The sequence below is a fragment of the Balearica regulorum genome, chromosome 2 (assembly GCF_011004875.1).
Source record: "Balearica regulorum gibbericeps isolate bBalReg1 chromosome 2, bBalReg1.pri, whole genome shotgun sequence".
In the NCBI taxonomy this organism is placed as follows: domain Eukaryota; kingdom Metazoa; phylum Chordata; class Aves; order Gruiformes; family Gruidae; genus Balearica; species Balearica regulorum.
The window spans coordinates 112427845-112449130 of record NC_046185.1 but is presented as its reverse complement, the minus strand read 5'-3'; the positions used below and the strand labels follow the sequence as shown (position 1 = coordinate 112449130).

Below are 21286 nucleotides of genomic sequence, written 5' to 3'. Positions count from 1 at the left end.
GTGCCCTAACAAATACTGACCACTAATAAGGAAAACTTAAAGCAGCACCATCTTGTACCTGCAGTATACCTAATCTCAAGCATGTGCATCAGCAACATGACTCTAAGACTTAGCAGCTTGTCTGGGGATCAAAACTCACAGGGTGGTCTATGCATCCAGAGTGAGGAACACAAAAAGCAGGGATCAAAAATCCACACTGGCATATGCATTTTACAGATCATGATATTTTCAAAGAAATTACCCAACAGGTTATATGTAATAAAGACCACCTCTGAGAAAGGAAAAGACAAAACTCAGTCATTTGTTAAAAAAAAAAAAAAAAAAAAAGGCACCACTGACAGAATGTTTCTTCCTAAGATGTGTTAGAACAGCTGTACATGGTAATAAAAGCCTATCAATTGCTTGGTATCAGCTGAGCATACATTCACTGTGCATCGAGCTTGTGAGGAGTCTGTATTATTTATAACATACTTTCTTCTGCTGTGGTCCTGTGGCCCCAGACATCAACTGAAGATGAGAATATGACAAGTTACATTTATGTCTGGAAATGGCTTGAATTTCACACTAAAATTTGAAACCTGACCATTCTAAACAAGTTAACATTTTTTAAAAGATAAATGTTGACCCTAAGACTATTTTACTGAAGTAATAGAAATATTTTTCCTAAAACTAATTTAAATCCTCTTTGATATGTAATCATTCATGGTTTTTAGAGGGCAGGATGGTAATGTTGATTTTCAAAGAATCACATGGCTTTTATTTATTTATTTATTGCGCACAGCTTGATATTTTCTATTTTAATTTTATCAACATACTGTAATCCTGTAATATGTAAAATTGAATGTATCTATAGGCAAAGGCAGCATCTCCAGCCTAGTCCAATCATGTCTCAGGTAAGCAATCAGTTCTGTGTGTATTTAAATGTTTACGTAGCCACATTTGCTTGATATCATAAAGAAAGCTTGCTTTATCTATTTAGATTTCATACAATTTCAACCTCAATGCTTTAAACCATTGGCCAGTTTCAAACTAACGTGACAGAAGGGAAGAAACCTCACAGATAACTACAGGTTTAATGAAAATAGCCTGGAGAAGAAAGAGGCAGATTAGAGTCCCAGGTGAGAAACAGGCTGCAGTAAACTGAACGCTTACTCAGCACCAGAAAATCAACATGGGACAAGGAGAAAGAAAGTACTTCTAAAACCCCCAGATGTAGGAAAAAATATCACACTGAGCTCACAAGCCACCAGGAGATGCACATCCTAGGAAACCAGATTTCATGAGTCCTGGTACTCACAGTTCTTCGTATTTTTCACGTGATTTACAAGTGCAGCCACCAATGCCTCAGAACAGGCATACCAGCCAGAACCAGTGGGCTGTCTGGTCTCACATCCTTCCTTTCACAAAGCCCACTGCTAACTTCTTCAGATAAGAAAATCTTGCAGGGGTGTATTTAAATTACAATAAATGGGCACAACTCTCTTTCCCAGAACAACAGGTAGGTAGGCCTTCGCTTCCTTTAAAACTGTTCCTTACTGTGAAGAGGTACTGTCTTTGAAAGAAAGCAGTCTATCAGTTCCATTTTCAATACAGCAGTTATACTGTAATTTAGGATGAAAAAAAAATCTCTAGCTTAAAAAAGCATTCCATTCCTATTGGACGGGGAAGGTGATTAAAAGAAAAGGGGAGAGGAAAATAGACTCCCAGTATAAACTGTTTGTGAGGTATTAGAAAGTCTATTTTTCTGGCTCAGGGTTTAAATCAGAAAAATAGGTTACTTGTGAACGCAGGTATCCTGCTTCAGCAAGGATAGAGTTAATTTTCTTCCTAGCAGCTGGTGTAGTGCTGTGTTTTGGATTTAGGATGAGAATAACGTTGATAACACAGTGATGTTTTTAGTTGTTTCAAAGCAGTCAAGGACTTTTCAGCTTCTCATACTGCCCTGCCAACGAGAAGGCAGAGGGTGCCCAAGAAGCTGGAAGGGGACACAGCCAGGACAGCTGACCCAAACTGGCCAAAGGGATATTCCATACCATATGGCATCATACTCCCTATATAACTGGAGGTTGGCTGGGAGGTGGGGCGGCTCAGGAACTAGCTGAGCATCGGCTTTGAGTGGTGAAAAATTGTGCTGTTCATCACTTGTTTTGTATATTCTGTTATCATCATCATCATCATCATCTTCCTTTTCCGTCCTATTAAACTGTCTTTATCTCAACCCACGAGCTTTACATTTTTCCTTTTCAATTCTCTCTGCCATCTCACTGGGGAGGGGGAGTCAGCAAATGGTTGTGTGGTTGTTTTAGCTGCCTGCTGGGTTAAACCATGAGAACAGGAGAGAAATAAAAACAACTTTTCATTCATGAATTTAACAAAATCTGCAGCAGGTTTGAGGCCATTTTTGTTTGCTACTGTCAGCAAGATTTTGCACACTGGAAGCAGCCTATTTAAATTGGGGGGAGATGTTCAAATGTACAAGATTATAGGTTTACCTTAAGTAGCTTTGTTGCTTAGCTGCTTGAGCATTGGTTCCAGAACTGGACAGGATTTGGACATTTCTTTTCAATGCCTTCCTCTTCTTCTAATGCTCATCTGCTTTCAAAGAAGCTCTGAAGCAGACTGTCTTCGGCACCTGTGCAGTAAAATAGGTTAAAGGAGGCCAGCACAGTCTGTATCCAGTTCAATTTATCAGAATAAAGGTTGATCATGCTTGGCAGTGAGGCTTATTGCTCTCTCCCAAACCCGCCATCCAAAGAGGAAAACACATGTCCTACCACAGAGCGCTGTGCAAGCCAAACGTACTTCAAAGCTAAATGAAGCCCACAGCAACCTTACAGGCAGCTCTCTGCACTGGGGCTGCATCCTCGTGCGCTGCCTGGTAATAAACCCTGTGGCTAGAATAGGAACATCTGCAGTGCAGGCACCCGGAGCACGTGGTGCCTAGCTCTTGAAGCATAAGGATACTTCAGTATGCCAGTTTGGGAGACAGGAATAAGGAAGCAAAGTCATTGTGCAGCCACAGACACTGAGGAGCTGGAAAGCACTGTGGAGCTGACCTTCCGGTCTCCGAAATGGAAAATCTGATGAAATAAATAGCAGGTTTAGCCAAGGAATACACATAACTGGGTTAAAATGCAGTCCTGGAGACCTTTTCTTTCATGAGCTGGTAAGGTAATTTTTAAATATAGTCCAGATAATCAACATGCATTTTTCCCTCTGCTTTGGTCAGTCCTAGTGATTTTCCTTCTGGCTTTTCAGTGTTTCAGCCACTGCTTTCCTCTACCTTTGACGTTTACAGTGCAACCTGAATGGAGTCAAAGACTATGAATACAGCTGGCAGATGCAATTTACAGTCTTCCTCAACGCCCTGATATCCAGATCAATGAGGCAACAAGTTTTAGAAGATGATTATCTATAATTTTCTCTTGGCATAGGCAACTGTGCTCTGCAAACATCTGCAACAGCAGAATTGGCTGCTACGCCCCTTTCTCATCCATGTCCCCAGATACCAAAGATGTCTGACTCTTCAGATCTTTCAAGAGATACTCTCTTCTTCTCATTCACTAACTCATTTCAGTTGGGAGAACCTCAACAAACACTCAGTATTCCAATTTTTTAAGCTAACCTGCTTCTCTATCACTGAAACAGGTTGAAGAGCAATCACACAAGCTGCTCCAATGGCAAAGTGCAAAAAGAAAGGAATGAGGAAAAGGCTGAGCACAGAAATGTCATCCATGAGCACAGCTGGATCCAAAAACCTCACCCCATCTGACCCACCCCCACAAAAGCAGATAATTATTCACAGCCTCACAGTTTCAGTATGTCCTTTAGGGAGATTCACACTACCTATGATGGTGCTTTGAATTTTCTGCTCTCTTACATCCTCTCAGTAATATTTTTTTTTTTCCTTTGGTAACGCCATATCTGTTCTGAAAAATGAGGATTATTTGTTTGAGGACTGACTTGCCAGAAATACCTGTATTTTTGTTAATGAACCTCACAGACTGTTTCCTTTAAACAAGGAAGTCTGTGAGAAAAAAACCCTGAAATATGCTCTTGTTTTTCATATCAATATTGAAGCAGTTTGCCCTTTGTCTTCATTAATTTTTTACCATTATGACATGACCAAATCTCTTTTTTGCCTCTCAATCTCATAAATTCTAATTTAAGCTGCCATTCTGGTGAAGAAGAAAAATTAAAATTTATTATTTTTATTTCATAAGGTATGGTGGCCCTAGACATGAGCATGTCTGAGTAGAAAGCCAGTTGTTGACCACCAATACACTCCCTGCTATCATGCTGGGAGGAAGTTTATTGCACACGTGGAGTATCAGACTGATAGAAAAATCAAGACCTATCTTTCTCATTGATGCATTATAGCACATATAGCAAGAGAGAGAAAAAAATAATCAAGCTCTATATCCCTACATAGACCTTGTCCTTCCACTTCAGACTCTTGGCAGAGTGCAAGCTACTACCAATACAACAACAGCTTTCCTGTTACAGATACTGCTCTGCTTTGAGCCTGATTTGTCATCAACAATTCACCTCACATAGGACACCAAATGGTGTCCCTCATGTGAAAACAACTTGTAAACTAATAAATAAGAGGAAGAGATATTTAATAATTGATAATGAAATGGAGTAAAAACCAGTGACCTTGGCAGGAAACATTCTGTCTCTTATTAGCAATCGTCAGAGCCAGTCATCCATCCTCCTTAAATCCATTTCCTAAATGTGTTGCATATCTTGAATTTATACTGCTCTGGCATCAAACCATGAACATCACATTTCTGATGTTCACTGTCTTGCAGTCTGAATCCAGCAGACTTTGCCTCCTACCAACAACGGCCCTCTTCTTTGTCTATTTTTCCTACATAAAGATATATATGCTTCCCTAAATTTTCCACAAAATTCTAGCTGTAGAAATATTTGTGGGTTCAATAATTTTATTGATCTTGGTAGCCTCAGGTTGCATAGTGCTTGAGCACAACTGGAGTTTATGGACTACTGGCATGAGGTATATATTTTAGAGTTCTCCTTAGAAGCTAGAGGAAAAATGAGGGCCATATTATTCCTTCTACAGGCTTTATGGTGGAAAAAAATGCATTGTAGACAATGATTACTCAGTACGTTGTGCAAAAATCATTGCCAGGGACCAAAAAAAACACCTCCTATACAGTGTTTTTGGCAGTACAACAAACATTCTACACCAGGCTTTTTATAAGTAATATTAATCTTTCCTGCTGGAGTTGGCCACTGTTAATGCACTGTCATGGTAAGGCTGTATGTTTAAACCATTCAGAAGTCCTCCCATTTTAAATAAACTATTTTTCAAGTATCTTCCAACCAAACCAATTGCAACTACATTTCCTTTCTGCATCTTCCAAAGACTTAACGGGAGCATTCCACCTTTTGGAAGAGATGCAAGGTTAACCACCTTTACCATGTATGCACATGCGAATGTATTTTCACACAAAGGCAAATAAGCATACATATGTTTATATGAATATATGTACTTGTGTATTTTTTTATATATATATATGCACACAAACATGCCATAGATGCTGACATAGATACATAAAACTTTTCAGTTGTGGCCATTGTAGCCATATTTTAATCCATTGCTGAATGAATGGTTGACCCACTTACCTTTTTCTAAAGAAATGCCTTGCTATGTTATTTTTGGCTTAAGTTGCATTTTAAAGCACTCACCCCTAAATTGGAACTGGGGAGGTCCCAGGCTTCAGAAAAAGGCTAGCATTCACTAATCTCCAGAACAAGAGCCCTATTCTCTGAAATAAACCTTCCTAACAATTTTTCTTAATGTGTTTCTGTATTTTAAGGGCTCAGCAGCAGCAGGGGAACAGGTCAAGTATTTTTGATGATTTCATTCCTTACACCACGCAGCTAATTATTTTGGAAGGTTTTTTTTTTTCTTTTCATCTTTTCATTCCACACAAATATGGATTGATTTTTTTTCCCCCTTCTGCCATTGCCTGCAGCAAAGTGAAATGCACACATAAAATAACCATATAAAAGTCTAACAACTTTTTTCAAGGTGTTCTCTTACACATCCTCCTGGAAGAAAATTCACAGAGGTTTTTTGTTAGGGGTGTGGGGGATCTTGCAAGAAGAAGGGGGATAGGATATTTATACATCTGCCTAGATTCAGAACAGTTCTAAAATAATAAAACTTCTTATGAGCAGCTGCAAGGAAGGAAGTGAGCAGGAGAGAATTTGGATTCCGTGACATTAAACTATAAACGGTGTCAATGGTAGTAAACTATAAATGAGACTTGAATGAAAACTGGAAAAAAAAATTTCTCTGCATGCATGTTGAAACTTATTAGTGAATTTCTGTTAGTGACCTTTCTGTGTTTGTTTTCTGAAGGCATTCGGGGATCTGAGCTGCAGTGCCATCTTTATTGTCCAAGTCTAAAACTCAAATAACCACTTACACTAAGTTTCAACTGGCAGATGCACTAGCTACTTTGAGGGATGTTACATAAAGCACAAATAAGATAATTAGTGGAAGGATCTCTCTGGTGTGTAAAACAAGCCAGCTGCATACTCAGACTTCAAATTCAGGAGAGGTCTGGTTTCCTCTCAGAGGTGGTGGAAGAGTCCAGTTCAGTGGTGAACAGCAAGTTATGTTGTGAAATGAATGAAATTCAAACATAAATTATCCTGTCAAGATAGCCTGTCACTACTGGAAATTACTCAAAGCAATCTGCACTGGTGTTGAATGATACAGGCTGTTGGTTATTTTCCACTACCCAATACAAGCTAAAGTAATAGAGCTATTTACATGAAAATACATAAATTATTTTATTTAGCTCTGGGAACACTGACATTTTGCATCCGAACAAACACTTGGAAGGTTGTACAGATGTATCCACAGCCCCCAAAGCGTTGAAACTCTCTGTCTTTGCATTTTGGCAGGGCACCCCCAGAGAAGAGCCCTATGGACTCTGCTCCCCTTTGCTTCCCAGAGGGGCAGAGTGCCCTGGTATCTTTCTGCAAAAGCCTTTACTTTAGCTTCCTTAGCACCCCTCCACACAGGCGAGACTACGGGCTACACCGCTGCAGCATTCACGCAGCAACCACCACCCAGAGCACCAGTGACTGCAGGCCCCCCAGATCACCTCAAGGCATTTACGGTTTCGCCCCTGTCTTCCCAAGGGCAGAAGTCACTATAATCTTGGGCCAGACTGCTCCTCTTGGCACCATGAACACAACATTCAGATGAACACAAAGTGAGCTGGAACAGGTCTTCAGGGGCTGAATGTCTGACAAACTAAAGCATGCATCTACTGATTGTCTTTGTCAGCTCTTAGTAGACAATGTTTTAACATTTTCAGGTAACTGAATGCTGCCATTTCCAATACATTTACAATAAGAATCTCTCCCATCATTAATTCTACAGACTTCTATAGATGTTAAAATGGTGTTGACATTTAGAGCACGCCAGCTCTAATACTTGCAACCAACATAGATGTCTGCGTATTTGAAAATAAAGTTTCACACTGCTGACAATTATTCTGGTTTCTAGCATTCAGCATTTGTCTTGGTAGGTAACATGTATGTGTGTATTAGCAAATGCATGGAAAATTGAAGAGACAACTTTAAAGGTACTACCCTGCAGTTGCTGAATAGCAAAAGAGAGAGTTTTGAAAACCAGTAGCTGTCTCAGAAGGCAGAGGTGGAACAAGGACGGACCATCCTGGAGAAGATCTATAGGCCTGGCAACATGGCAGGTGGACTCTGGGAGTTGCTAGCCCTTTTCTCTTTGAGGGTGTCCTGGTTTCAGCTGAGAGGATTGATTTTTCTTCATAGTAGCTAGTGTGGGGATACGTTTTGGATTCGTGGTGGAGACAGCATTGATAATATAGAGATGTTTTTGTTCTATGGACTTATTGTTGAGCAGTGTTTACACGAGGCCAAGGCCTTTTCTGCTTCTTGCACTGCCCTGCCAGCAGGATGGCTGGGGGTGGACAAGAAGTTGGGAGGAGACACAGACAGGACAGGTGACCCAAACTGACCAAAGGGGTATTCCATACTATATGACGTCATGCTCAGTTTATAAGGAGCTTGGAGGAAGAGGAGGGGGGGGGCGGCAGCGTTCGGAGCAATGGCGTTTGTCTTCCCAAGTAACCGTTACGCGTGACAGAGCCCTGCTTTCCTGGAGATGGCTGAACACCTGCCTGCCCATGGGAAGTGGTGAATGAATTCCTTGCTTTGCTTTGCTTGTGCGCGCGGTTTTTGCTTTACCTATTAAACTGTCTTTATCTCAACCCACGAGTTTTCTCACTTTAACTCTTCCAATTCTCTTTTCCATCCCGATGGGGGGGAGTGAACGAGCGGCTGCGTGGTACTCAGCTGCCGGCTGGGGTAAAACCACGACAGAGGGACAAAAATTCTGGCTGCATTTTCAGGCTTTGTCAGTTTGATTTTAGGGTTTTTTTTCTCAAGGGTGTGAACTTGTGTGAAGACTGGTACTGTCAGGGCACTAAGTGCACTAATAGACCTTACTGTTCCTGCCCAGTCCTCCCCCGGGGGTTGCCCTGACCCCTGCCCAGGACCCTGTTTCAGCCCATCCCAGGACCACTGGTCCCTGCCGTAGGAGTACTAACTTCCAGCTCCCCACAGCCCTGCCCTGGCACTTCACACCACTGAGCTGGCTGACCTGCCAGCTAATGTCCTGGTGTGGCCTCAAATCAGCCTCATCACCATGAACTTGCCTGACAGCCTGGGCTGAGCTCATCTTCCCACCCTCCCTAAGCCTGCCCTGCTCGTCTCTCTCAGGGATGGTAGGATGAGTTCATGGCCAGCACATCCTGCTAACTGGATCATCATCCTCTTTCTAGTCCCTTAAAGAGCTGCTACTCTGGCTGCCCCCTGACAAGTAGTATGCAACATTAGCTTCGCTTTGGGAGAAAGGCTCCCTTAGAGAGGAGCATTCTGCAAATGTTTCACTTGGATCATCCTGGAGACTGGAGCCACATGAATGCTCAGAGATGCTTGTTCTACAATTAGACCAAGAAAACTTTGCTTTCCCAAGCTTGTCTTGTCTATATCAGAAATACATGTATCATTAGACCCAGAGACAGGACTGAGCAAGAAGGCATAATGAGGCACTGCACACTGGCGGAACAGTAACCTCAGAGTGCATATTCCCAGTCTATTGCAAACATGAAGTCAAACTCACTAGCAGAGCCCTCTGCTGCTGAGGTCATGGGCAGACCCACAGCAGAAACAGCTAAAACAGCTTAAGATCTTGATTGCCCAAGAGCTGATTGATACCACCTTTTTGCTTGCTTTCTCTTTTGTGTTGCATTCCCTTCCACCCACCCACCCCCCCAAAAAAAAAAAAAGTGTTTCAACAGTCTAGTTTCAAACAGCCCATGACTGTGGGTTTAAATGTATAGTGAGGTGACATAGCTGAGCTCCTCTGAGAGCTTGTAGGTTCCAAAAGGGGCTCAGTCCTGCCCCTACCTTTACTGTTTACAGTGCTTTTTCCTGGCTTTTCAGTCCTTCACTCTCTTCTACCAGCTCTGATGTTCATCTAACTGCAAGGTAAACTCACCCTGCTCATTAATACAGAAGAAAACACAATGGGTCAAGGCCTACCTGAGTTAGTTAGTTTTCCACTGAATTAGTAAATTGAGTTTGGCTTACCATGCTATCAGAGAAGCATCACAGCCAAGACAAAAGACAGAATGGGACTACTCTCTTTTTGTAGTAGTAAACTGCTAGATAAACTTCTGAACATTTTCTAACCACACTTAAAGGTGCCAGATCTACCACTGATATGACTGAGGTGTAACTTCATATTATAGACTTGTAAGAGCCTCCAACATAGGAGGAGAAAATTAAGCATCTTAGGGCAACTATTAAAATACCCCAATTAGCTTCACCAAATTTTGGTGTGCTCTGACCATGCTAGGATGAAGCTAATACATTTTATTCCACCTTTGCTACTAACTAAATGCTAGCGCCAGGTCAGCAGTGCTGATGGCGTACAAGGACTTGGTACCTGCATTCCTGAGTCCATAGCTGTGGTGTATTGAGTCATCAGAAACATAGTTCTTGCACTGCAGATAGGAGTCCTCAAAGCAAGGGGACAAGGATAGTCAGGGTAAATAAAAGAATGAAATAAGAGAATAGCTGGGAGGCAGGGGAAGGGAAGGAAGAGTAAACATTTACAGCTATTTGGCAGCCTGGTTTTGAAATTCTGTTTTGTTTACACAATGACAACTTAATTTACAAGTTAGTAATGATAATTAGTAACCAGAGTTACTAATAAGGTACCTTGAATTAGTAGCATCTATATGAGTTAGGATAAATTGTAAGGTAATTGTAGACATTTGCTAGACCACACCTGTACCTGACTGGCTGTGACCACCTTTCCACATGTACTTGCTCATTAAGTCATCAACTATTTCATTGAGTCTATTTCTTTCCAGGTATGTCTGACTGTCACACTTATTGAGCAATGCTGGAACACCACAATACAATTCAGACTGCCTCTCAGTTGCAAGCAGCTAGTCCTGACCTAAACTGATTAAACAGATATTCTTCTAATTAAACAACTCACCTTTGGTACAATACAAAGCAAGAGAAAGAGATTGAAAGGATATGTACAAAAAAGTGTACACTATATTTTTGATCTTTTCCTGGTTGCATACTGCATGGGATATGTCACATAGTATATGTTATGCTATGTGCATCCTTATGTAGGGGTGATTGATAATAAATCAGTAATAAATTTTATCAAAGAGAGCCTCTGAGGTTATGTTCTGAAGTCAAAATGCAGACCTGTAACTGTGGCTTCTGTCTGAAAGTAGCAAACACTGGGTCCTTCACTATTCACTTCAAAGGGAGCTGGTGGGGACTCAACAGGCTTTTACAGTAACCTGAAAGTAGGGGTCCTAAATGTGATTTAATTTTTTAACATCTTGCTCCTCTTATCATAAAGATTGGTGCCAGCTGAATGTTCTAGGTGCTGTGGGCAACACCTTGAATAAACATGTGCCTGCTTGAAGTAATGAAGAATTTGACTACTCACCCTGGACTCTCAGAATTTTGTCCAAACTGTCTGTACTCTGCATGGATACATTTCTACTTTTAATTTGAAAAATGCTTAAGAAATCTTCATGTAATACCTCCTCCTGCCCACACGGCAAAGTGCAGCAGCAGGCAACTAAGGAATTTACAGAGCTAGCGATTCTGTTGAAAAAGAAACGTATTTTTCTTGTTAAGTTTGACTTTAAAGAGTAAGAGAAAATTTTGTTATGACTTTCTATGCTATTAAAGGTACAGAGGACAAGAAATTATTATCAGTGTACCCCTGAGAATCAGGAGACTTCAATTCTAGTATCTGCTCTGCCTGTAGTTGCAGCGTCCCTTCTCTGTCAGGGACATAGAGCCTTGTACAGTTTCTCCTGAGTATATGTGAAGGAGATTTCATCCACATGGAAGCATCATACACCATTAAGGCTGTAGTACAGCCCTAGTGTGGAAGTTGTATCAGGGGCTTGTGTACAAGAGGTGTTACTCTGTGGGGACTCCAAGCATTATTGCCACCCTTGTCAGGCAAAGAAAGACAGTAACTTGTGTATGCTGGTACCACGTGCCTGGAGTCCTGACACAAGCCTCTAGGCAAATGGTAATGCAAATAAATAATAGTGGACAGGCGGCTTTTGAAAAAGAAGGCTCACCCTTTTAGGGAAAAGAAGGCTGTAGAAATCAGGAGGTCAAATCCTGTACAAATATTTAAAATCCTGTTAGTATTGTGGTGGTTGGGGATGTGATTGATTTTTGCTCTTATTTGTCCCCTTTCCATTAGCTGTTTAATCAAAATGAAATCTAATCACAGTCAGTTACTAGAGCTCTGCTGACAGATGGTAACTTCTTAAACCATGGTTGTGTGACTGTGTTCATCATTTGCCCATACTCTGTGCCAGAGCCAGTAGCCCTCATCTGGTCTCAAAAGCTTTATCAATGTAACTCAATTTAGCTCAGAAATCACTCTGGCCACTTCTTTACCCCTACTGTGAGACATTATCTTATTTCAGGTTAAGTTAATAACTGACCAACTAAATATAAGACACTCCTTAAGCCATTTAAGTTTTGCCTTGAAGGCTGGAAGATAAATGAGTTTAGAAGTAGTTTTGTTACACTGACACTAAGTAAATCACTACACTTTTCTGTGTATATAAAGTTTAAGTACACTTGAAGAAATGTCAAGTTACAGTGGATCAAAATCATATTGTCCTTCAATCAAGCCACAGCAACAGGCTGAGTGCATGCTCCTGTAAAGTAAAACACAACAGCTTAAATCTCCCTTTGCTAGTTAACCTATGGATTAACCTGTTTCATTAAAATGTAAGCCACCATGTGTTACCTTGAAATCAGACTGACCTAAGACAGTGTCTGTGGTCAGTTGGCACATCTCAGCTGATAGGGATAATTGGTTAAACCACTCACTATTTCAAAGTGGCTTCACATGCTAAATGCATTAACCATTTCCATATTTTAACCACTTGAAGGTTGAAAGGCATTTCAATTTGAAAATTTCTCATAGCTCTAATAAGCTTGATTCTTTTGCAGTCTGCCTAAAAGCAGTGGAATTCACCTTTTGGAACACATACCCAAATGGATGTGTCTTTGATGTGTTTAGAGCTACAAAAGTTTGATGTTTTCAATTAAAACAAGTGCTATTTACTTCTATACTTAGGGGTAATAGAGCACTTTTGACTTTTACAAAGTGCGTGTTATTAAAGCACTTTGCTAATGTATAAAGGCACTTTCATAAAACAAGGAAGAAAAGAAGCAGTCCTCTTTCAAACTGTCTCTGGAAAATGAGATGAAAGTAGGAAAAAAAAAAACAACTTGCGAGAAAAGAGTTCTTTAACAATAAGAGAGCTGTCTTCAATGGATCCCATGTATGATTTCAGTCATCATCTTTATGCCTAGAAGCACTTTTATAAACATTTGTAACAATTTAAACATATTCTATCACTCAAAACTTTTCACACAAGGGCTCTTCACCCTAACCTTTTTGATGAGGCCAGAAAACACTTATCTTGTGGTTTCCAAGGTATTCCTAAAATAGTACAATGGAAAAATAATATGGTATTGTTAGTGTTCTGGAGTAACTATTACTGATTTATTACTTAATATCATTACTGAAACTGTATGTGGACCTCTTCTGTGTATCTCAGTTTATTTATTTTCAACAAATATTTCCTGTATTATGCTCTGGAATTGCAGTTTTCAGGAATTTAGGTCCTGATTCAGCCAGGCACAGGATGAATTTAAGTCTTTTCTGAAGCCATTTTCCTCTTCTACACTTCCTCATGTCCTCTCTTGAATTTAGCACTGACAATGACAAAGTTCCATCACTCAGAAATTTGCAGTCACATCTACAACTCATAACTATCTGGTATGATATGCCTAAAAATGTAATTATTATGTTAGGTTTGTGGTGGCCAAGCTGAAGGATGGACTGCTGTGTTTTTCTCCAAATCTTTTCCTGTTAGGCCAAGAAAGGCTTTTGTATTTCTTCTATTCCAAGTAAAGCTGAAAGGCTGTTTTACAGAGGGGAAAAAAAAAAAAAAATTTCCAATGAAATACCTCTCAAATTGTGAGTGTCTCTAAAATGGCAGAGGAAAAAAAAATTATTCTTCAGGTCATATAGCAATGTTTCCAGTAATGTGGCGTTTCTAATGGAGAAATCATCAGCAGAGATGTTATTTTTCTGCAAAGACCTTTGTGCAAGATGCTTAAAACCTCTTCCATTTCGGTTTCAGAATAAGGCAAAAGAATGGGCACCTTACCCACTGTGTCTTAAATATATGTATTGCTTCTCATCTCTAAGAAAGGAGTTTTAACGTGGGAATGATGATTACACTACATTATTTTGCTTCAGCAGTGGTACCTTCAAAAACAAAAATGCCCTATCTTAGTTTTCTATTAAAAACCAGCTTCTGATGGCTTCTTCTTCACATCTTGTCCCATCAATCTTCCTGTCTCTAAATGATTTCTAGCTTTTCATTCTGTTGTGTTTTATTGTTTCATAGCGATAGATTTTTCATCTCTTCTCATTGGCGTAAGTAGTCAAATAAATAGAACAAACAGCTAGAACAGATGTTTAGTACAGAGCATGTAGAGAAGCAGATACAAAGGTATCTCTCTTGTAGGAGAATCCAAAAGCAAAGCATAGCTTTTGGTAGCTGGACTTCTGAGGCCAGAGTCAAAACATCTTTTGGGGAAAGGACGCATTTGTAGGCTTCTGTGTGTGTAAGCATTTATTTATTTATTTATTTATTGTAGAGAAAAATGTCATCTCATAAAAGCATCAGCTGCAACCAGAGATGCTATCACACGTTTTGTATTATTAGCATCCCAGAGTGCTTGGGGTGAGGAAAAGGTGCAGGAGCAGCAGGGGACTGTTGCCATAAACAGCATTTCAGTCATGGGTCTTTCAGAGACATCTCCAGCTTACATTACTTCTAAAGTTAGCATTATTTCTCCATTCCAAATAATCAGAAATAAAACATCAGACAGTAAACACTCCCCCAGTGACTGTGTTGTTTGGGTCTTTTCTCCCCCCCGCCCCCCCCGCCCCCCGCTCCCTACCCCCCCACTACTTTGCAGAAAGAAAAGACACTAAAAGTTCCTTCTGTGAGTTGCCAAGGTGCTCCCAGCCCATTGTGCAGAATCATTGTCAGGTTAAATTAGGGAGTACAGACTCCATGAGTGTAAAAAAATCAATACTTGATGGAAGATTGCTCCCCGGAAAATCTGTTTTGATTCCAGGATTAATTCGCGACCAAAGGCTTCTGCAAAATGACATGCCATTAGTCAGAAAATGAACACATTCTACCCTTGAAATTGGATGGAAATATGTCAGGTGATTGACCTATTCATTCTCTTCGCTCTCTGGGCAGAGAGAGTAGGTGTGGTAGCTGTGAATTAGGCCTGCGAACCAGGTCCATTTTCCAAGCAGTGAAAAAAAAAGAGGGAAAAAAAGTCCAATGTGAATTGCAAGTATTCTCTAGGCCATTGTTGTAAAGCTATTGCAAATGCATTCCGTCAAGGTAAATGCATTTGTCTGGAAGGCCTGACTCTCTTGTGTTTTCTAAATCTCAGAATAAACCATACTAAAAATCTTAAAATAAAGCAGGGATTTTTTTCTTCTGCAAAAAAGCCTTGCAATATTAATGACAATGTAATTCGTTTGCCATATATAAAGTAACATTCCACACACCCCCTCTCTTTGCTCACCAGTTTCTTCCACAAAAAGTTTCACAACATGAACCCAGCACTTGAGCTGCGCTGGCTGGTCTGTGTTGGGGCCTCTCTGAACAGTCCCTGTTGCAATCACAGCAGCCAGCCTTGAGCTGTGCAAGTGGCCTCTGGGCTGGCTTCCTAGTGCTGTGCAGCCAGTGTGCTTCCCTGCCTTGCAAGGTGCCAAACTCTAGGACAAAAGGGCATTTTAATCTTTGCGTTTATATATTCTGAGCCTGAACTATGTCTGCTTATACTGTTGAAACACGCTGAATATGTGGAACAGAAAGGTCTTGACATGAGATATTTGTATTTATTTATCTGGTGTGGAATTGCCAAGGTCAATCTAACCTCTTGGTAGATAGACTTTTCCAGTAGAAAGAGAAGTTATGGTGTTAGACCTTGTGCCTGGAGAGTGGGGAGGCTCAGTGGAGTGCACTGACATGGGAGAGGTTTCTCCTAAACATATTAATTAATTCAAAATTTCTCTGTAGACTTAGCTCTTTCAGAAAGAAGTCACCACTAGAGTTTTCTTTTTGTAACCTCTTTGAAAAACATTGCCAGTGGGTACATCATACTAGGATTCAAGCGATCTGGAGCTTGCTTAAAAAAACTCCTGAAAAATCATTTATCAAGAGAAAATGCATGCACAGGTAGAATGGAAGCAACAAACAACATCACCAAAAGGTAGGTTGGTACTGACTGAATACTCAATAGCAGCCTAATCCATCAAACTACTAAGCACTGACATATCAGGGGACCAATCCTCTTTAAATCGGACCCTCTTTTGGCTGTAAGCCCCCTTCAAAAATGGCTCTAAAGTAATTTTGGAGAATTTTGGACTTGAAATTCTGCAGTTAGTATCTTCCATTTTAATTGTGATACAGTATCTGTTGGGTTTCTCACAAAGATCCCACAGTAAAGGTTGAACTTATAAAAAGTTGTAAATTTTATGTCCAGTTCTGGTGATACTTTCATTCAAATTTTGAAAGTAACATATTGTGTAAAGAGTAAGTAATTGAAGGTGATGATCCATGTGTTGGAGTGTTAGTGTGTTGATTGATTAGCTCTTCTACATGAGGTCAAGCTAAGCTTTTCAATATGGCCATCAATATCTATAGGGGGAGAAAGCCATTTCCTAGCAGTACCACAGGAGTGGCTTGTGATGGTGATACTGGAACGCCCAACTAATCTTTGTTTCCCCGATGATTTCCCAGACTAAGTGTCTTCCAAGAAAACCATTTAGAATTGCAATACTGAGCTTAAAATCAGCAGGAGACATTTCTCTCCCCAGATTACAGTGATCTTCATTGACAACCCACTGCTGCATTTCTATTACAAATGTGCACCAGACTAATATTGCAACCTTCTGGTCAAGCACAGAGGATGCAGTCAGGCAAGTTACACAGAATGAATAGTTATTTCTACTTGGTGGGAACCCTGGAGATGTAAAACCATCAAAACAGCAAAAGAGAGTAATGTCCTACGTTAATATTGTAGAGTAGGACCGCTTGTTCACTCCAGAGTCCATATCCCAACCACACTAGCAGATTCTTATCTTTAATCCAAAAGTCAGTGCAGCCACTGCTTCATTTGAAGAAATAATCACTGTGAATAAAATTTGTCTCTTCTGCCTTTTCCTCACCTAAAAGCAGGATGTCAAGTTTTCTTGTCTTTGAGAGATAGTAACCTCACAGAGAGGGAGTCATCCCACGCTAAAACAGGAAGGGTGAACTGTCCTCCAAACTTCCCTTCCTCTTCCTGTTAATTTCAAGAGAGATCTTAAAAGATTAACAGACTGGATGCCAAAGTGCTAACATTAGGTAAAATTAATCCCATTCTTCATGCCCACATCCTCACACCTGCAGAAGAAATATAAAAATGACCATCTCTCAGAAGCACCAAGAGGGTTCCATAATCAAATCCCGTGTTCTGTTCTCAGTGGCAAAACTCTCACTGATTTCAGTTGAAACAGGAGCAATTCATGAAGTGTTTTGAGCCCAGTGGATGCTAAATGTGATGCTGGTAAAAAATGCCTTGGAAGCAATCTGGTTTTGACAGAAAGAAGCAACAGGCTTAATCTGCAGCAAAACAGGTTAGGTTAGATTAGATGTTAAGAGGAAAAAACCCTTTCTTAGGACAAGGCAGGTGGACAGCTGTGCTTAAGAGCCTACCTAAGCAATAAGGAATGATTTAAATGCACATGATTCTGGTTTTCAACCACGAACTTAGTTTTTATATTTCTGTAGCAGTTTTGATACTCACTCTCCTTCATTTTTGAGGGGTTCACCTAGAAATTTATCATTGCAGAAGATGTGCAGGCATAGAAGGTGTGCAAGAGGTTTCCAAGTTTCAGTAGCACAAGCTGTCAGATATTATGAAGGTATAATAACTTTTGGGCTGCAACTACATTGTGGATGCACATTTCCAGACATCTGCTTATCACTGACTTTACACCCCAGGCTCCTAATTACTCTGCTTGCTTTTTCTCTGAAGCCATTTCTTCTTTGTCATTCACTTCCATCTCTCATCTATATTGCCTGAGCTTCTCTCCCGTTTTGTATTTTGGATCCTTTGGGCATCTTGTCTCAACTCTAACGACTAGTGCTATAGGCTAATAACTAACTAGTTTTCATGAGCTCTTAGGCAAATAAAAGGTTGCAGGAATGAAAGGCTTTGCCTAAACATTTTCAAGTTCTATTGAAATTTTTCTCAGTGAAAAAAACCCTAATTTGAGACTAATGAGCTAAGAGTATTTTTTTCTTATGAGAAGGCCACCATGACTAGGTTGTACATTAAAAAAACCTGGGGAAAAAAAAGACTGGCATATGTAGTTCTGTGTGTACTTGTGTGCATCTCCTGTGGTGATGTATCAGTAGAGCAGCTCCTCCTGTTTTCAATAGCTGTTAGCCAAGCTTCACTCTTAATGGATCTAGAACTTGAAATAAGTTGGCATATTATTCTAAGAGTGTTGTCCTTTGTCCTTCAAAGAAAAAAATAATTCTGCCAAGAACATGGAAAAAAATGATGAATCAAAAATGGCCTTGATTGATTGATTATTGAATTAATACAGCAAATTCTGTAAAAAAAGCCCTTGACCATGGAGGTCTTCTAAAACTACAACATTGAAGTACATACTCTAAAGAACTCTGCAGTACCTCATTTTCCTGTATATCCTACATAATGGTATTTCTGGCCCATCTTTCAATCATTCCTATATGTGGCCACAGCTTATATACTCTTAAGTGAGGTCATCAACCCAAATTTTGTGATGTACAAATTCAAAGAAACACTCCGGTGCTTCCACGGTGAACACCTTTTCTTCCTGTTCTCATCCAGATCTCTAATCTCTTCCATAACAAAGGAGTAACCTTCCCCTAGGACAATTCCTGTCCATCTCACAGATATGGTAACCACCTACATTCAGTCCAAAATCCAAATGTCCACCAGGCACTATGAGTAGCCTTTCCCTCTCTCTCTGCCCATAACCACAGGCTATGTGTCTGCCCCGTGCCTGGTCATGAACTCTTGAGCTCTTTGGACATGTACATTTGAATATGTGACACTTACAATGACTTGCTGGCCACTTGAAATTTAGGAGTGAAAAAAACCAAAAACCTTTCCTGATGAATATGCCTAAAAAAAAGAGGTACAGTTGGAGCGAGCCTGAAATCTAGGTATCATTTTATTAAAATGCTATTAAAGATGCAGACATTTCTTTCAAAAGACTGAAAATAGACCTTGAAGCCAATGATTAGCAGAAGAGCAAAAATCCTGTAAAGCCAGAAAATTGACTATACGGTACAATCAAGTTTCTTTGTGAAGTTCTAAATGCTTTCTTAGAAAAATCCCTATAAATTAGTGATTCTACAAGAAAATCTAAAGGAAGGTGAACTCTTGGCATAGCTTCCAATCACAGTTTGCACATATAGTTCATAACAGTTAATGATATTTTTCTTCTCTTCAATTTCACATAAAAAGATAAAAAGGAAAACTGTGAGAATTTGTCTATAGCATGATGACTGTGGTCAATATCTTGCTATTTGCTCTGTCAATGCCATCAAAATATTGTTTAATAATTTAGAAGCAACCATGTAATTTTCTTCTCCAGTAGTAGCAAATTAGGCACTTACTAAATAATTGACAAAAATACTTAATTCTAGGGATGCCTTGAGGAACATACTATTAGCTGGCAGTTTTTAAAACTTTTCCTTGCATTAGTGATTATATTTCAAAATTATTTTCATGCCAATTCTTACCAGCGTAGGAAACTGCACAGCTTGATACTTCAACCTTCTCATTTTCAATAACTAACCACCTTCTCTCACAAAAATAGAGAGGGAAGCATGCAGAAGATTGATGAAAAAATAGATATATGAGGGGAAGAATTCACATAGGCAGGGGTATACACTTTCAGGCTCCATATCATAATGTATTAAGTTTGTGTGCCTATTTCTATGAAGACATTGCTAAAATTAGAATTTCAGGGAGAAATGTCAACAATTTAAAAGAACAAGCAGCTTGAAAAAGACAGTTTTAAATAATGCAGCAAACTATACCCTTAAAAGCTTGTATAAGAAAATCATGCCCATAGTTTCACACAATTGCCTTCTTCAGACAAAGAAGCTGAAATACTGATATCAAAATGCATTAAAAACACCTGTAACCTGGAAATATAAGTTCCACATTCTCACAAAACCAAAGGAGAAATTCCATTGTGAAGCGATGTCTGGTGATGAAGTGACAGTTGTACATGTGGGATTCTTCTTTCGGGAAGGAAAAATATAACATTTAGCTGAATTCAGCTGTCCCCCACCCGTGATACTGAGGGATAACCACCTCCTTTGTTTGAGGATTATTTTGGGTGACCGTGCATTCTGAGCAAACAGAGCCAGGGGAATTGTATGCCATTGTCCGCTTGCACAAAAGGTGTTTCTAGGTATTTCAGTGAAAAGATTTGTGTAGATGAGCTCAGCAGTAGAAGGCTCAGCAGTTATGTTAGATGAATATCCATATTTTGCCCTCACTTATTTTTGCAAAAACCTCTAGGAATAGAACTGGAGTAGATCCTATGAGCACTTTAACCAAGATCTCTATAATTTAATTGATGATTTCCAGGAAATCTACATTTTTTTCTCCAGGGGAACAGATGTTGCTTAAGTATTTATTATATGGGCTCCTAGAATAAATAATTATGAAATATAACTGAACTATTCACTTGCAGATTATACATTTTCATTCTCATCATTCCATATCTTCTGTGTCACTTTGTTCTACACGTGCAGAATCTTTTTTTTTCCGGGTCAAAGAATCTGTTTTACCAGCAGCTGGCAAGTAGATGACAGGTTAATGACATCTTGAAGTCTTTAGCTTCAAGCTCAAAAACTGCAAGACACTTTAGGCAACTTGCTCCTTGTTCCCTAAAATTTGGCACCAAAGTGCCTTTGAGGATCTTGATTGTGTACACTAATTATTTGTCCTAGTGATTATTTCTAAGAAATCTCTGAAAATAGCTGGTTATCTACTCTGCAGAGACACTAACAGGGAATTCAGAGAATCACTTAGAGGGTGGGAGAGAAAGCAATAGAGCAAGAACTCAGTTCCTTCCTGCTCTCAGTTTCACCAGATTTTTTTTTCCAGTGTAGTGCAGTTGATTTTAATTCCATAGTAATGAAATTACTTTTCCACCCACATCACAGAGCTCAGAGTCCTGCCCTACATACTCTATGAAACCCATGTAACCTATGAGGCTCTGTTGTTAAAAGCTCAGATATTTGTATTTCCTCTGTTCATGGCTTTAGCTGTTTGGACCAACTGTCACGAAAGTGAAGATGCGTGTTAGCTGATACTTCATTTTTAAAAAAGAAAAAAATCCCTTTGCTTAAAAACGTTAGAATCTAAGTGGTACAAGCCTTGCCATTCACACCTTACTGAGGTAATGAAGTGGAACAGGGGTAAGTTGCCATCTGCTGCTGTTTGGCTGTAGACA

The 21286-nt window shown here is 39.8% G+C and overlaps 1 long non-coding RNA gene across 1 annotated transcript in view; it reads right to left on the bottom strand.

The window, feature by feature from the left end:
• LOC142600502 (uncharacterized) overlaps nucleotides 1-21286 on the bottom strand; it is a 96085-nt gene that overhangs the window by 42230 nt on the left and 32569 nt on the right. Inside the window, exon 3 of the long non-coding RNA XR_012834024.1 lies at nucleotides 2493-2632. This is a non-coding gene — a long non-coding RNA (uncharacterized LOC142600502). The remainder of the gene's footprint in view (nucleotides 1-2492; nucleotides 2633-21286) is intronic.